Here is a 14,884-nt window from a genome sequence, read left to right on the forward strand (position 1 = left end):
AGTGAGTAGGTGAGTGGGTGAGTAGGTGAGTGGGTGAGTAGGTGAGTGGGTGAGTAGGTGAGTGGGTGAGTGGGGTGAGTAGGTGAGTAGGTGAGTGGGTGAGTGAGTAGGTGAGTGGGTGAGTGAGTAGGTGAGTGGGTGAGTGGGTGAGTGGGTGAGTAGGTGAGTGGGTGAGTGAGTAGGTGAGTGGGTGAGTGGGTGAGTGGGTGAGTGGGTGAGTAGGTGAGTGGGTGAGTGAGTAGGTGAGTGGGTGAGTGGGTGAGTGGGTGAGTGGGTGAGTGAGTAGGTGAGTAGGTGAGTGGGTGAGTGGGTGAGTGAGTAGGTGAGTGGGTGAGTGGGTGAGTGGGTGAGTAGGTGAGTGGGTGAGTGGGTGAGTAGGTGAGTGGGTGAGTGAGTAGGTGAGTGGGTGAGTGGGTGAGTGGGTGAGTAGGTGAGTGGGTGAGTGAGTAGGTGAGTGGGTGAGTGGGTGAGTGGGTGAGTGGGTGAGTAGGTGAGTGGGTGAGTGAGTAGGTGAGTGGGTGAGTGGGTGAGTGGGTGAGTAGGTGAGTGGGTGAGTGAGTAGGTGAGTGGGTGAGTGGGTGAGTGGGTGAGTAGGTGAGTGGGTGAGTGAGTAGGTGAGTGGGTGAGTGGGTGAGTGGGTGAGTAGGTGAGTGGGTGAGTGAGTAGGTGAGTGGGTGAGTGGGTGAGTGGGTGAGTAGGTGAGTGGGTGAGTGAGTAGGTGAGTGGGTGAGTGGGTGAGTGGGTGAGTGGGTGAGTAGGTGAGTGGGTGAGTGAGTAGGTGAGTGGGTGAGTGGGTGAGTGGGTGAGTAGGTGAGTGGGTGAGTGAGTAGGTGAGTGGGTGAGTGGGTGAGTGGGTGAGTGGGTGAGTAGGTGAGTGGGTGAGTGAGTAGGTGAGTGGGTGAGTGGGTGAGTGGGTGAGTAGGTGAGTGGGTGAGTGAGTAGGTGAGTGGGTGAGTGGGTGAGTGGGTGAGTAGGTGAGTGGGTGAGTGAGTAGGTGAGTGGGTGAGTGGGTGAGTGGGTGAGTGGGTGAGTAGGTGAGTGGGTGAGTGAGTAGGTGAGTGGGTGAGTGGGTGAGTGGGTGAGTAGGTGAGTGGGTGAGTGAGTAGGTGAGTGGGTGAGTGGGTGAGTGGGTGAGTAGGTGAGTGGGTGAGTGAGTAGGTGAGTGGGTGAGTGGGTGAGTGGGTGAGTAGGTGAGTGGGTGAGTGAGTAGGTGAGTGGGTGAGTGGGTGAGTGGGTGAGTAGGTGAGTGGGTGAGTGGGTGAGTGGGTGAGTAGGTGAGTGGGTGAGTAGGTGAGTGAGTGGGTGAGTGGGTGAGTGGGTGAGTAGGTGAGTGGGTGAGTGAGTAGGTGAGTGGGTGAGTAGGTGAGTGGGTGAGTAGGTGAGTGAGTGGTGAGTGGGTGAGTGGGTGAGTAGGTGAGTGGGTGAGTGAGTAGGTGAGTGGGTGAGTGGGTGAGTGGGTGAGTGAGTGAGTAGGTGAGTGGGTGAGTGAGTAGGTGAGTGGGTGAGTGGGTGAGTGGGTGAGTGGGTGAGTAGGTGAGTGGGTGAGTGAGTGGGTGAGTAGGTGAGTGGGTGAGTGGGTGAGTAGGTGAGTGGGTGAGTGAGTAGGTGAGTGGGTGAGTGGGTGAGTGGGTGAGTAGGTGAGTGGGTGAGTGAGTAGGTGAGTGGGTGAGTGGGTGAGTGGGTGAGTGGGTGAGTAGGTGAGTGGGTGAGTGAGTAGGTGAGTGGGTGAGTGGGTGAGTGGGTGAGTAGGTGAGTGGGTGAGTGAGTAGGTGAGTGGGTGAGTGGGTGAGTGGGTGAGTGGGTGAGTAGGTGAGTGGGTGAGTGAGTAGGTGAGTAGGTGAGTGGGTGAGTGGTGAGTGGGTGAGTGGGTGAGTGGGTGAGTGGGTGAGTAGGTGAGTGGGTGAGTGAGTAGGTGAGTGGGTGAGTGGGTGAGTGGGTGAGTGGGTGAGTAGGTGAGTGGGTGAGTGAGTAGGTGAGTGGGTGAGTGGGTGAGTGGGTGAGTAGGTGAGTGGGTGAGTGAGTAGGTGAGTGGGTGAGTGGGTGAGTGGGTGAGTAGGTGAGTGGGTGAGTGAGTAGGTGAGTGGGTGAGTGGGTGAGTGGGTGAGTAGGTGAGTGGGTGAGTGAGTAGGTGAGTGGGTGAGTGGGTGAGTGGGTGAGTAGGTGAGTGGGTGAGTGAGTAGGTGAGTGGGTGAGTGGGTGAGTGGGTGAGTGGGTGAGTGAGTGGGTGAGTGGTGAGTGGGTGAGTAGGTGAGTGGGTGAGTGAGTAGGTGAGTGGGTGAGTGGGTGAGTGGGTGAGTGGGTGAGTAGGTGAGTGGGTGAGTGAGTAGGTGAGTGGGTGAGTGGGTGAGTGGGTGAGTGAGGTGAGTGGGTGAGTGAGTAGGTGAGTGGGTGAGTGGGTGAGTGGGTGAGTAGGTGAGTGGGTGAGTGAGTAGGTGAGTGGGTGAGTGGGTGAGTAGGTGAGTGGGTGAGTGAGTAGGTGAGTGGGTGAGTGGGTGAGTGGGTGAGTAGGTGAGTGGGTGAGTGAGTAGGTGAGTGGGTGAGTGGGTGAGTGGGTGAGTAGGTGAGTGGGTGAGTGAGTAGGTGAGTGGGTGAGTGGGTGAGTGGAGGTGAGTAGGTGAGTGAGTGGGTGAGTGGGTGAGTAGGTGAGTGGGTGAGTGAGTAGGTGAGTGGGTGAGTGGGTGAGTGGGTGAGTAGGTGAGTGGGTGAGTGAGTAGGTGAGTGGGTGAGTGGGTGAGTGGGTGAGTGGGTGAGTAGGTGAGTGGGTGAGTGAGTAGGTGAGTGGGTGAGTGGGTGAGTGGGTGAGTAGGTGAGTGGGTGAGTGAGTAGGTGAGTGGGTGAGTGGGTGAGTGGGTGAGTAGGTGAGTGGGTGAGTGAGTAGGTGAGTGGGTGAGTGGGTGAGTGGGTGAGTGGGTGAGTAGGTGAGTAGGTGAGTGGGTGAGTGGGTGAGTGGGTGAGTGGGTGAGTAGGTGAGTGGGTGAGTGAGTGGTGTGAGTGGGTGAGTGGGTGAGTAGGTGAGTGGGTGAGTGAGTAGGTGAGTGGGTGAGTGGGTGAGTGGGTGAGTAGGTGAGTGGGTGAGTGAGTAGGTGAGTGGGTGAGTGGGTGAGTGGGTGAGTAGGTGAGTGGGTGAGTGAGTAGGTGAGTGGGTGAGTGGGTGAGTGGGTGAGTAGGTGAGTGGGTGAGTGAGTAGGTGAGTGGGTGAGTGGGTGAGTGGGTGAGTAGGTGAGTGGGTGAGTGAGTAGGTGAGTGGGTGAGTAGGTGAGTGGGTGAGTAGGTGAGTGAGTGGGTGAGTGGGTGAGTGGGTGAGTAGGTGAGTGGGTGAGTGAGTAGGTGAGTGGGTGAGTGGGTGAGTGGGTGAGTGGGTGAGTAGGTGAGTGGGTGAGTGAGTAGGTGAGTGGGTGAGTGGGTGAGTGGGTGAGTGGGTGAGTAGGTGAGTGGGTGAGTGAGTAGGTGAGTGGGTGAGTGGGTGAGTGGGTGAGTAGGTGAGTGGGTGAGTGAGTAGGTGAGTGGGTGAGTGGGTGAGTGGGTGAGTGGGTGAGTAGGTGAGTGGGTGAGTGAGTAGGTGAGTGGGTGAGTGGGTGAGTGGGTGAGTAGGTGAGTGGGTGAGTGAGTAGGTGAGTGGGTGAGTGGGTGAGTGGGTGAGTAGGTGAGTGGGTGAGTGAGTAGGTGAGTGGGTGAGTGGGTGAGTGGGTGAGTAGGTGAGTGGGTGAGTGAGTAGGTGAGTGGGTGAGTGGGTGAGTGGGTGAGTAGGTGAGTGGGTGAGTGAGTAGGTGAGTGGGTGAGTAGGTGAGTGGGTGAGTAGGTGAGTGAGTGGGTGAGTGGGTGAGTGGGTGAGTAGGTGAGTGGGTGAGTGAGTAGGTGAGTGGGTGAGTGGGTGAGTGGGTGAGTAGGTGAGTGGGTGAGTGAGTAGGTGAGTGGGTGAGTGGGTGAGTGGGTGAGTGGGTGAGTAGGTGAGTGGGTGAGTGAGTAGGTGAGTGGGTGAGTGGGTGAGTGGGTGAGTAGGTGAGTGGGTGAGTGAGTAGGTGAGTGGGTGAGTGGGTGAGTGGGTGAGTGGGTGAGTAGGTGAGTGGGTGAGTGAGTAGGTGAGTGGGTGAGTGGGTGAGTGGGTGAGTAGGTGAGTGGGTGAGTGAGTAGGTGAGTGGGTGAGTGGGTGAGTGGGTGAGTAGGTGAGTGGGTGAGTGAGTAGGTGAGTGGGTGAGTGGGTGAGTGGGTGAGTAGGTGAGTGGGTGAGTGAGTAGGTGAGTGGGTGAGTGGGTGAGTAGGTGAGTGGGTGAGTGAGTAGGTGAGTGGGTGAGTAGGTGAGTGGGTGAGTAGGTGAGTGAGTGGGTGAGTGAGTAGGTGAATGGGTGAGTGAGTAGGTGAGTAAGTGAGTAGGTGAGTGGGTGAGTAGGTGAGTGAGTAGGTGAGTAGGTGAGTGGGTGAGTGGGTGAGTGAGTAGGTGAGTAAGTGAGTAGGTGAGTGGGTGAGTAGGTGAGTGAGTAGGTGAGTAGGTAGGTGAGTAGGTAGGTGAGTAAGTAGGTGAGTAGGTGAGTGGGTGAGTAGGTGAGTGGGTGAGTGAGTAGGTGAGTAAGTGAGTAGGTGAGTGGGTGAGTAGGTGAGTGAGTAGGTGAGTAGGTAGGTGAGTAAGTAGGTGAGTAGGTGAGTGGGTGAGTAGGTGAGTGGGTGAGTAGGTGAGTAGGTGAGTATGTAGGTGAGTGAGTAGGTGAGTGAGTAGGTGAGTAGGTGAGTGAGTATGTGAGTATGTAGGTGAGTGAGTAGGTGAGTGAGTAGGTGAGTAGGTGAGTGAGTATGTGAGTATGTAGGTGAGTGAGTAGGTGAGTGAGTAGGTGAGTAGGTGAGTGAGTATGTGAGTATGTAGGTGAGTGAGTAGGTGAGTGAGTAGGTGAGTAGGTGAGTGAGTATGTGAGTATGTAGGTGAGTGAGTAGGTGAGTGAGTAGGTGAGTAGGTGAGTGAGTATGTGAGTATGTAGGTGAGTGAGTAGGTGAGTGAGTAGGTGAGTAGGTGAGTGAGTAGGTGAGTAGGTGAGTGAGTGTGTGAGTATGTAGGTGAGTGAGTAGGTGAGTGTGTGAGTGAGTGAGTGTATGAGTGGATGAATGAGTGAGTGTGTGAGTAGGTGAGTGAGTAGGTGAGTGAGTAGGTGAGTGAGTAGGTGAGTGAGTAGGTGAGTGAGTGAGTGTGTGGGTGAGTGAGTGAGTAGGTGAGTGAGTAGGTGAGTGAGTAGGTGAGTGGGTGAGTGTGTGGGTGAGTGTGTGGGTGAGTGGGTGAGTGAGTGAGTGGGTGAGTGAGTGGGTGAGTGAGTGAGTGAGTGTGTGGGTGAGTGTGTGGGTGAGTGTGTGGGTGAGTGTGTGGGTGAGTGTGTGGGTGAGTGTGTGGGCGAGTGTGTGGGTGAGTGTGTGGGTGAGTGTGTGGGTGAGTGTGTGGGTGAGTGTGTGGGTGAGTGTGTGGGTGAGTGTGTGGGCGAGTGTGTGGGTGAGTGTGTGGGTGAGTGTGTGGGTGAGTGTGTGGGTGAGTGTGTGGGTGAGTGTGTGGGTGAGTGTGTGGGTGAGTAGGCGAGTGTGTGGGCGAGTGTGTGGGTGAGTGTGTGGGTGAGTGTGTGGGTGAGTGTGTGGGTGAGTGTGTGGGTGAGTGCGTGGGTGAGTGCGTGGGTGAGTGCGTGGGTGAGTGCGTGGGTGAGTGTGTGGGTGAGTGTGTGGGCGAGTGTGTGGGCGAGTGTGTAGGTGAGTGAGTAGGTGAGTGAGTAGGTGAGTATGTTGGTGAGTGAGTGGGTGAGTATGTTGGTGAGTAGGCGAGTGTGTGGGTGAGTGTGTGGGCGAGTGTGTGGGTGAGTGTGTGGGTGTGTGGGTGAGTGTGTGGGTGAGTGTGTGGGTGAGTGTGTGGGTGAGTGTGTGGGTGAGTGTGTGGGTGAGTGTGTGGGTGAGTGTGTGGGTGAGTGTGTGGGTGAGTGTGTGGGTGAGTGTGTGGGTGAGTAGGTGAGTGAGTAGGTGAGTGTGTGGGTGAGTGTGTGGGTGAGTGTGTGGGTGAGTGTGTGGGTGAGTGTGTGGGTGAGTGTGTGGGTGAGTGTGTGGGTGAGTGAGTGGGTGAGTGTGTGGGTGAGTGTGTGGGTGAGTGAGTAGGTGAGTGAGTGGGTGAGTGTGTGGGTGAGTGTGTGGGTGAGTGTGTGTGTGAGTAGGTGAGTGAGTAGGTGAGTGTGTGGGTGAGTGTGTGGGTGAGTGTGTGGGTGAGTGTGTGGGTGAGTGTGTGGGTGAGTGTGTGGGTGAGTATGTTGGTGAGTAGGCGAGTGTGTGGGTGAGTGTGTGGGTGAGTGTGTGGGTGAGTGTGTGGGTGAGTGTGTGGGCGAGTGAGTAGGTGAGTATGTTGGTGAGTAGGCGAGTGTGTGGGTGAGTGTGTGGGTGAGTGTGTGGGTGAGTGTGTGGGTGAGTGTGTGGGTGAGTGTGTGGGTGAGTGGGTGAGTGTGTGGGTGAGTGTGTGGGTGAGTATGTTGGTGAGTAGGCGAGTGTGTGGGTGAGTGTGTGGGTGAGTGTGTGGGTGAGTGTGTGGGTGAGTGTGTGGGTGAGTGTGTGGGTGAGTGTGTGTGTGAGTAGGTGAGTGAGTAGGTGAGTGTGTGGGTGAGTGTGTGGGTGAGTGTGTGGGTGAGTGTGTGGGTGAGTGTGTGGGTGAGTGTGTGGGTGAGTGTGTGGGTGAGTGTGTGTGTGAGTAGGTGAGTGAGTAGGTGAGTGTGTGGGTGAGTGTGTGGGTGAGTGTGTGGGTGAGTGTGTGGGTGAGTGTGTGGGTGAGTGAGTGGGTGAGTGTGTGGGTGAGTGAGTGGGTGAGTGTGTGGGTGAGTGTGTGGGTGAGTGTGTGGGTGAGTGTGTGGGTGAGTAGGTGAGTGAGTGAGTGGGTGAGTGTGTGGGTGAGTGTGTGGGTGAGTGTGTGGGTGAGTGTGTGGGTGAGTGTGTGGGTGAGTGTGTGGGTGAGTGTGTGGGTGAGTGTGTGGGTGAGTGTGTGGGTGAGTGTGTGAGTGTGTGGGTGAGTGTGTGGGTGAGTGTGTGGGTGAGTGTGTGGGTGAGTGTGTGGGTGAGTGTGTGGGTGAGTGTGTGGGTGAGTAGGTGAGTGAGTAGGTGAGTGTGTGGGTGAGTGTGTGGGTGAGTGTGTGGGTGAGTGTGTGGGTGAGTGTGTGGGTGAGTGTGTGGGTGAGTGAGTGTGTGGGTGAGTGAGTGGGTGAGTGTGTGGGTGAGTGTGTGGGTGAGTGGGTGGGTGAGTGGGTGAGTGAGTGAGTGGGTGAGTGAGTGTGTGGGTGAGTGAGTGGGTGAGTGTGTGGGTGAGTGTGTGGGTGAGTGTGTGGGCGAGTGTGTGGGCGAGTGTGTGGGCGAGTGTGTGGGCGAGTGTGTGGGCGAGTGTGTGGGCGAGTGTGTGGGCGAGTGTGTGGGCGAGTGTGTGGGCGAGTGTGTGGGCGAGTGTGTGGGCGAGTGGGTGGGCGAGTGTGTGGGCGAGTGTGTGGGTGAGTGTGTGGGTGAGTAGGTGAGTGAGTGAGTGGGTGAGTGAGTGTGTGGGTGAGTGAGTGGGTGAGTGTGTGGGTGAGTGTGTGGGTGAGTGTGTGGGTGAGTGTGTGGGTGAGTAGGTGAGTGAGTAGGTGAGTGTGTGGGTGAGTGTGTGGGTGAGTGTGTGGGTGAGTGTGTGTGTGGGTGAGTGTGTGGGTGAGTGTGTGGGTGAGTGTGTGGGTGAGTGTGTGTGTGGGTGAGTGTGTGGGTGAGTGTGTGGGTGAGTGTGTGGGTGAGTAGGCGAGTGTGTGGGTGAGTGTGTGGGTGAGTGTGTGGGTGAGTGTGTGGGTGAGTAGGTGAGTGAGTAGGTGAGTATGTTGGTGAGTAGGCGAGTGTGTGGGTGAGTGTGTGGGTGAGTGTGTGGGTGAGTGTGTGTGTGGGTGAGTGTGTGGGTGAGTGTGTGGGTGAGTGTGTGTGTGGGTGAGTGTGTGGGTGAGTGTGTGGGTGAGTGTGTGGGTGAGTGTGTGGGTGAGTGTGTGGGTGAGTGTGTGGGTGAGTGTGTGGGTGAGTGTGTGGGTGAGTAGGTGAGTGTGTGGGTGAGTGTGTGGGTGAGTGTGTGGGTGAGTGTGTGGGTGAGTGTGTGGGTGAGTGTGTGGGTGAGTGTGTGTGTGGGTGAGTGTGTGGGTGAGTGTGTGGGTGAGTGTGTGGGTGAGTGTGTGGGTGAGTGTGTGGGTGAGTGTGTGGGTGAGTAGGTGAGTGTGTGGGTGAGTGTGTGGGTGAGTGTGTGGGTGAGTGTGTGGGTGAGTGTGTGGGTGAGTGAGTGTGTGGGTGAGTGAGTGGGTGAGTGTGTGGGTGAGTGTGTGGGTGAGTGTGTGGGTGAGTGTGTGGGTGAGTGTGTGGGTGAGTGTGTGGGTGAGTGAGTGGGTGAGTGTGTGGGTGAGTGAGTGGGTGAGTGTGTGGGTGAGTGTGTGGGTGAGTGTGTGGGTGAGTGTGTGGGTGAGTGTGTGGGTGAGTGTGTGGGGTGAGTGTGTGGGTGAGTGTGTGGGTGAGTGTGTGGGTGAGTGTGTGGGTGAGTAGGTGAGTGAGTAGGTGAGTGTGTGGGTGAGTGTGTGGGTGAGTGTGTGGGTGAGTGTGTGGGTGAGTGTGTGGGTGAGTGTGTGGGTGAGTGTGTGGGTGAGTGTGTGGGTGAGTGTGTGGGTGAGTGTGTGGGTGAGTGTGTGGGTGAGTGTGTGGGTGAGTGTGTGGGTGAGTGAGTAGGTGAGTGAGTAGGTGAGTGGGTGAGTGTGTGGGTGAGTGAGTGAGTGGGTGAGTGAGTGAGTGGGTGAGTGTGTGGGTGAGTGTGTGGGTGAGTGTGTGGGTGAGTGTGTGGGTGAGTGTGTGGGTGAGTGTGTGGGTGAGTGTGTGGGTGAGTGTGTGGGTGAGTGAGTGGGTGAGTGTGTGGGTGAGTGTGTGGGTGAGTGTGTGGGTGAGTGTGTGGGTGAGTGTGTGGGTGAGTGTGTGGGTGAGTGTGTGGGTGAGTGCGTGGGTGAGTGCGTGGGTGAGTGCGTGGGTGAGTGCGTGGGTGAGTGCGTGGGTGAGTGCGTGGGTGAGTGCGTGGGTGAGTGCGTGGGTGAGTGTGTGGGTGAGTGTGTGGGTGAGTGTGTGGGTGAGTGAGTGGGTGAGTGTGTGGGTGAGTGTGTGGGTGAGTGTGTGGGTGAGTGTGTGGGTGAGTGTGTGGGTGAGTGAGTGGGTGAGTGTGTGGGTGAGTGCGTGGGTGAGTGCGTGGGTGAGTGCGTGGGTGAGTGTGTGGGTGAGTGTGTGGGTGAGTGTGTGGGTGAGTGTGTGGGTGAGTGTGTGGGTGAGTGTGTGGGTGAGTGTGTGGGTGAGTAGGTGAGTGGGTGAGTGTGTGGGTGAGTGTGTGGGTGAGTGTGTGGGTGAGTGTGTGGGTGAGTGTGTGGGTGAGTGTGTGGGTGAGTAGGTGAGTGGGTGAGTGTGTGGGTGAGTGAGTGGGTGAGTGTGTGGGTGAGTGTGTGGGTGAGTGTGTGGGTGAGTGTGTGGGTGAGTGTGTGGGTGAGTGTGTGAGGTTGTCTTACGCGAGTCTCCGCCACCGCCGACAGACGCTGGCTGCGTTGAGCAGCGACGGGAGGGACAGAAATGTGAAGGTCAAAACCCACAACTCGTCTGGGAGGTAGATCCAGTCAGCAACTACCACACAGACACACAGTGAGACACACAGTGAGACACACACAGAGACACACAGAGACACAGAGACACACACAGAGTGAGAGACACACACACAGAGACACACAGAGACACAGAGACTCAGAGACACACACAGAGACACACAGAGACACACACAGAGACACAGAGTCTCACACAGAGACACACACAGAGACTCACACAGACACACACAGAGACACACACAGAGACTCACACAGAGACACACACACAGACTCACAGAGACACACACAGAGACACACACAGAGACACACACAGAGACTCACACAGAGACACACAGAGACACACACAGAGAGACAGAAATGTGAAGGTCAGATCCAGTCAGCAACTACCACACAGACACAGAGACACACACAGAGACAGAGACACACACAGAGAGAGACAGAGACACACAGAGACACACACAGAGACACACAGAGAGACAGAGACACACACAGAGACTCACAAACACACACAGAGACACACGCAGAGACACACACAGACACTCACATAGAAATTCCCCCGGTACAGCTATTGAAGGCTTCACGAACTACGCGGTCGAAATAGATGTTAAATAATGTGGTAAATAATGTGGGAGCCAGAGGACATCCCTGTCGCACCCCAAGGTGTACAGGGAAAGGCTCCGACTCCCGGCCACGTAGTTTTACCCGCCGGGCCCGCTCACCATCATGAAGGTCCTTAATGATCGTGAGCAGAGGGTCAGGGACTCCGAAAGCACGAAGAACAACCCAGAGCCCAGGCCTACTGATGCTATCATAGGCCTTGACCAGGTCAATGAAGCAGAGATGTGGGTCTTGTTGGAATTCCCTACACCTCTGCTGTAGCAGACAGACAGAAAATATGGCATCTGTGCAGGACCGCCCTTTCCTGAAACCGCATTGGGGCTCCGCAAGCCTCTCCTCAGCGTGCCTAGCAAGGCGATGTTGAATAATCCTTGCCAGGACCTTTCCCGGCCTCACACTGAGGAGTGAGATGCCCCTGTAGTTGTTACAGTCTGTGCGGTCCCCCTTCTTAAAGAGGGGGACCACCAGGGTAGTGACACACACACAGAGACACACACAGAGACACACACAGAGACACACACAGAGACACACACAGAGACACACACAGAGACACACACAGAGACACACACAGAGACACACACAGAGACACACACAGAGACACACACAGAGAGACACACAGAGACACACACAGAGACACACACAGAGACACAGAGACACACACAGAGACAACAACAACCACCATTCGCCAAGGGTCAGGGACTACGAAAGCACGAAGAACAACCCAGAGCCCAGGCCTACTGAATGACCAGGTCAATGAAGCAGAGATGTAGGTCTTGTTGGAATTCCCTACCACCTCTGCTGTGGCAGACGGACAGAAAATATGGCATCTGTGCACCGGTCCTGGGGCCTCCCCTAGGTCGACTCAGCCTCAAATGAGTACCTGGTGCGGTGTGTACGGCCGGGCGTGGTGCTGGCCACCAGAGGTGTGGACTCGAGTCATGTGACTTGGACTCGAGTCAGACTCGAGTCATGAATTTGATGACTTGCGACTCGACTTGGACTTGCATAACAATGACTTTGTCCCACCTCTGCTGGCCACCCACCCCCCCTCGTGTGCCGTGGCGGCCTTCATAGGTGCTCGCTAACAGCACTTGCCCCTACAGTCTGTTACGGCTACGCGGGGGATCTTTGTCTTTTGTTAGCGAGTGAGCGGCTGAGTGGGTTGGTGAGTGAGCGAGGGGGTGAATGAGTGAGTGGGTGAATGAGTGAGTGGGTGGGTGAGTGAGTGGGTGAGTGGGTGAGTGAGTGGGTGAATGAATGGGTGAGTGGGTGAGTGAGTTGGTGAATGAATGGGTGAGCGAGTGGGTGAGTAGGTGGGTGAGTGGGTGAGTATCTAGGTGAGTGGGTGGGTGAGTGAGTGGGTGAGTGAGCGAGGGGGGTGAATGAGTGAGTGGGTGAGTGAGTGGGTGAGTGGGTGGGTGAGTGAGCGAGGGAGTGAATGAGTGAGTGGGTGAATGAGTGAGTGAGTGGGTGAGTATCTAGGTGAGTGGGTGGGTGAGTGAGTGGGTGAATGAGTGAGTGGGTGAGTGGGTGGGTGAGTGGGTGGGTGAGTGGGTGAGCGAGTGGGTGAGTAGGTGAGTGAGTAGGTGGGTGAGTGGGTGAGTGAGTGAGTGGGTGAGTATCTAGGTGAGTGGGTGGGTGAGTGGGTGGGTGAGTGGGTGAGTGAGTGAGTGGGTGAGTAGTATACCCTCACATTACACTAGTATAATACTATAGTACGTAGTATATTACTCTAACTCTGGTCAACAAAAAAACAATTTCTGGCCTGGACTTTTGCAGCTGTTCTAGACTAATTCCAGGGTGCCGATTCCAAATCTGATCGCAGATTTGGTCTATCACATCTCATTTTTATGCTATCGGCATACCCCCATTGTCATCGATTTTACCCTAAATTAACTCTGTCACTTATGATTGCAAGTTGTTGCGAGTCAGTGACTTGCTTTAGTATTAAAATATGGCGCTGTGTTTGTAGGATAGTGTGTTTATAATATCATTTTATGTAGATGTCCACATTTAGTTAATACTTTTCTTCCGCAGTTTTTATTGAAAATGCAATATGTGATATCTCAAAAACCCCATTCTTAGGTTTTTTTTCGGTAAAGTCACTTAGATAAAAAAATTAAATTAATAAAAGTAAAATAAATAAAAATCTTTTTTTTAATTAATAAAAGTCAAATAAAAATAAAAATAATTTTTATTTGATTTTTATTTTACTTTTTATTAATTAAAATTTAAATTACCTACGTGACTTTACCGAAGAAAAAACAAACTAAAAATATTAATCCTTGCAGTCACGAAAGCTTCAAATCTAGAATCTCTGAAACCTGATGTGATAGACAAAAACTGATGCCAGATTTGAAATCAGCACCCTCCAAAATTACCTTAAACCCTTTCGAAAACCTTTTGCCAGAAAAAGTGTGTTGACCAGTGTAATCCTTGCCAGGACCTATCCCGGCCTCACACTGAGGAGTGAGACGCCCCTGTAGTTGTTACAGTCTGTGCGGTCCCCCTTCTTAAAGAGGGGGACCCTCAGGGCATCCTTCCAATCCTGCGGAACCCGTCCAGTGGCGTCCACCACTCCTCGCCTCCGGTTGATGGGAAGGCGAGCCCAAAGTAGCCTGGGGCTTACAGCTTCCCACACCTCACCGCCACGCTCCCAAGCCCCCTTCATTCTTTTGTTCAGAAGAAGAGCCACTCCCTGTTGTTTGGCAGTCTCCTGCCCCGAGTGGAGGACTGTCCACCCCTCATGGTGGCAGGAGCCAGAGCCGTTCCACCGGACCCTCCTGAATGCCACAGAGATCCAGGCGGTACCGGTCCAGCTCCCGACAGAGGAGTGGCAGCCTTTCCACTTAACAAAAACCAGAGCCGGTCCACCGGACCTCCTGAATGCCACAGAGATCCAGGCGGTACCGGTCCAGCTCCCGACAGAGGAGTGGCAGCCTTTCCACTTAACAAAAACCAGAGCCGGTCCACCAGACCTCCTGAATGCCGCAGAGATCCAGGCGGTACCGGTCCAGCTCCCGACAGAGGAGTGGCAGCCCTTCCACTTAACAAAAACCAGAGCCGGTCCACCGGACCTCCTGAATGCCACAGAGATCCAGGCGGTACCGGTCCAGCTCCCGACAGAGGAGTGGCAGCCTTTCCACTTAACAAAAACCAGAGCCGGTCCACCGGACCTCCTGAATGCCGCAGAGATCCAGGCGGTACCGGTCCAGCTCCCGACAGAGGAGTGGCAGCCTTTCCACTTAACAAAAACCAGAGCCGGTCCACCGGACCTCCTGAATGCCACAGAGATCCAGGCGGTACCGGTCCAGCTCCCGACAGAGGAGTGGCAGCCTTTCCACTTAACAAAAACCAGAGCCGGTCCACCGGACCTCCTGAATGCCGCAGAGATCCAGGCGGTACCGGTCCAGCTCCCAACAGAGGAGTGGCAGCCTCTCCTCCTCCGCAGTGAGCGTTCGAACATTCCACGTGGCCACACGAAGTGGCTTTTCGTTGTTTCCGGAGGAGCCCCGAGGGTGAAGATTCAATCTCCTGGCTCCGCCAATTGGGGGTTTGGCCAGGAGACGTCACAGACGCCTGTCCCCCCGGGGCCTCCGGCACGAGCTTATTAGTTACAGGTTTAATTGGTGGTTTCGTGGTAATGAATTGAAGGTGGAGGGGGGGTTACCAGCCCCTCGCACCCATCCAGAGCCCCCGTTTAGCCGCTGTGGTGGTCACAGACGCCATGAGGGGAGAGGCCAATGAGGCATTGGCCTTCATCCCACAGCACTGTCCACGACAGGTACACACACACACACAGGCACACACACACAGTGTACACACACAGGTACACACACACACACACAGGTACACACACACACACACAGGTACACACACACACAGTGTACACACACACACAGTGTACACACACAGTGTACACACACAGGTACACACACACAGGCACACACACACAGTGTACACACACGGGTACACACACACACACAGGTACACACACACAGGTACACACACACACAAGTACACACACACACAGGTACACACACACAGGTACACACACACACACACAGGTACACACACACACGTGGTTTAGTGGTAATGAATTGAAGGTGGAGGGGTTACCAGTCTACTCACCGTGTCTGTGTGTCTCTCCACCGTGTCTCTCCGCCGGGTCTCCAGCCCGTGTCTCCCCCCCGTGTCTGTGTGTCTCTCCACCGTGTCTCTCCGCCGGGTCTCCAGCCCGTGTCTCCCCCCCGTGTCTGTGTGTCTCCCCCCCGTGTCTCTCTGTCTTGTCTCCGTGTCGAACCGCGCACAAATCCAACGGAGCGACTTCCAATCCCCACGACGAATCTACGTCCACCCTGAAAGAGACACGGGGGGAGAGAGACACTTTATTGTGTTGAGGCTCACTCACTCAGTCACCCACACAGTCACCCACACAGTCACCCACCCACCCACTCACTCTCCAACCCACCCACTCATTCACCCACCCACCCACTCATTCACCCACCCACCCACCCACCAAACCACTCACCCACCCACGCACCCACCCACCACCTCACTCACCCACCCACCCACTCACCCACCCACCCACTCACCCACCCACCCACTCACCCACTCACCCACCCACCCACCCACTCACCCACCCACCC

General features: G+C 55.6%; 1 long non-coding RNA gene across 1 annotated transcript in view; it reads right to left on the reverse strand.

The window, feature by feature from the left end:
- The window catches only part of LOC144955117 (uncharacterized), a 20,453-nt gene extending 5,867 nt beyond the window's left edge, over positions 1-14,586 (reverse strand). Inside the window, exons 1-2 of the long non-coding RNA XR_013641508.1 lie at positions 14,367-14,586; positions 9,528-9,639 (exon numbers count right to left, since the gene is read on the reverse strand). This is a non-coding gene — a long non-coding RNA (uncharacterized LOC144955117). The remainder of the gene's footprint in view (positions 1-9,527; positions 9,640-14,366) is intronic.
- Between the last annotated feature and the right edge of the window lie 298 nt (positions 14,587-14,884).

The sequence above is a fragment of the Lampetra fluviatilis genome, unplaced genomic scaffold, assembly GCF_964198595.1.
Source record: "Lampetra fluviatilis unplaced genomic scaffold, kcLamFluv1.1 SCAFFOLD_667, whole genome shotgun sequence".
Classification (NCBI taxonomy): Eukaryota; Metazoa; Chordata; class Hyperoartia; order Petromyzontiformes; family Petromyzontidae; genus Lampetra; species Lampetra fluviatilis.